The sequence below is a fragment of the Galeopterus variegatus genome, unplaced genomic scaffold, assembly GCF_000696425.1.
Source record: "Galeopterus variegatus unplaced genomic scaffold, G_variegatus-3.0.2 Scaffold50, whole genome shotgun sequence".
NCBI lineage: Eukaryota > Metazoa > Chordata > Mammalia > Dermoptera > Cynocephalidae > Galeopterus > Galeopterus variegatus.
The window spans coordinates 1,158,794-1,161,013 of NW_007726161.1; positions in this window are offsets into that span (position 1 = coordinate 1,158,794).

Genomic DNA, 2,220 nt, shown 5'->3' on the forward strand with positions numbered 1-2,220 from the left:
GAAAGGCAGGAAATGCTTAATAGAGTTAGTTCATAGGCTGGAATCATGCCTGACCTCCATCTGAGAGCCAAGGCAGATAGAAAGATCCCCACTTACTCGCAGCTGACACTTTAGCATCATTGAGGCCAAACCACCACATTTTAAACCACCACACATTTGACCTGCAAGAATGACTTATCAGAAATAGACCAAGGCTGGGCCGGCCCGTGGCTCACTCGGGAGAGTGCAGTGCTGATAACACCAAGGCCACGGGTTCGGATCCCATATAGGGATGGCTGGTTAGCTCACTGGGTGAGCGTGGTGCTGACAACACCAAGTCAAGGGTTAAGATCCCCTTACTGGTCATCTTAAAAAAAAAAAAAAAAGAAAGAAATAGACCAAGGTAATCCTCTCTACCCGGTCCCTTGTGTCCAGCCATAGAAGGGTGTCATGGGGCCTGCCTTCCACATTTCTTCTCCTAGGCCACCTATGTTCTTGGTAGCTCTTGACTGCAGTAGTCATAAAGTTTTCTAGAGTTTGGGATGTAGGCTGTGTTCCTCTGCCCAAGTCTTATCAATTTCATATCTATTGCTATATTAAAAGCCACCCCTCCAGGAAGCATTCTCTGGCCTCCCCTCCAGTTGGATGAAACTAGCTGAGTCCTACTACACGGGTTGGCGTCCACCTGGGATTATCTGTGTCCATCCCGCATCTTGCTTCCTGGACTGTGAGCTTCTAATCTTGAGAGTAGAATCTGGTCTGGAAGTGGAGTCATCTGTGTGTCCCACTCCCTCTCACACCACCGACAACAAAAAAACACCTTGTAGCACAATGTTAGGCCCATAGTCGATTATTGGTGGAGGTCTTCTGATGAGGGGCCAGGGCTGACTAAGCAGCCTCATGGAGATGGGACTCAGCCCAACCAGGCAAGGTGACTAGATGGCCCCTGAGCTCCTGCTCCCCGATCCCAAGCCCATGACAGACATGGTTCACCAGTCCCAGACATCGTTCACCCTAAGTCTCACCATGTTTCTCACCATGGTGCGCTCCTGGCCTGGGGACCTAGACCTGTGGAAAGAGGTGGGAGCCACAGCAGCAGCTCTAAAGCAGAACGTGAACCAGAAGGTTGGCAACTGTCCAAGCTCCTTGACCTTGTGAACAGACCACCAGGATAGTCCCTCCTGAAACGGACTTGGCAGGGGAGATAGACGGCACTGTGGGAGGAAAGAACTTAAAACCTCTCCAGCAGTGTAAGTCCCAGGAGAAGCTTATTGAGGCAAGGCCAAACATAGACACTCTCCTAGGAGAGAGATGGAAAGGGCTGCTGAAGGGGTGGTTTCCCAAATCAATTCCCTTAATAAACTCCTCCTGGGATTTGCGGCACCTAAGCTGGCACAAAGCAAGCACTGAAGTATTTTAAAATTGACTTATTGAATGAATGAATGAACAAATGCCTGTTAGGAAAAAAGCAGACTCTTCAGACCAACTTTTGGGCTTTCTTTCCCCTCAGCTGCCAGCNCAGAGCTGGTAGCCCAGGCCTGTGGCTACTATACCTGCAGTGGAAAGCTGAGATTTAATGCTGTGAGACTCATCATTTTTATCCCAGACCAGGAGTAGGGAGGCCCAGGGTCCAGTTCCTGTGCTGCCACTGCATGACTCTGGCCAGGTCGCTTCTCCCCTCTGGGCATTTCTTTTCTCATCTTCAGTGAAGGTGGGTTGATGGGGTGATTCCTAAGATCTCCTCCAGGAAACTCAGCATGTTGGATCCCAATGTCAGATTTTGGAACCAGACCTCCATGGATTCAAATCCAGCTCTACAACTTACAGGTGATGTGATCTTGGGCAAGTTGCTGCACCTCTCTGAGGCTCCATCTCATTCATCTTTGAACTGGGAGAAATACTACCTATATCACATGGTTGTGCAGATAATTGATAGTTGTTTACTAAATTTGTGATGCTGTGCCTGGCTTACAGTAGGAACCCTATGAAAGGCAGGAAATGCTTAATAGAGTTAGTTCATAGGCTGGAATCATGCCTGACCTCCATCCGAGAGCCAAGGCAGATAGAAAGATCCCCACTTACTCGCAGCTGACACTTTAGCATCACTGAGGCCAAACCACCACATTTTAAACCACCACACGTTTGACCTGCAAGAATGACTTATCAGAAATAGACCAAGGCTGGGCCGGCCCGTGGCTCACTCGGGAGAGTATGGTGCTGATAACACCAAGGCCCCGGGTT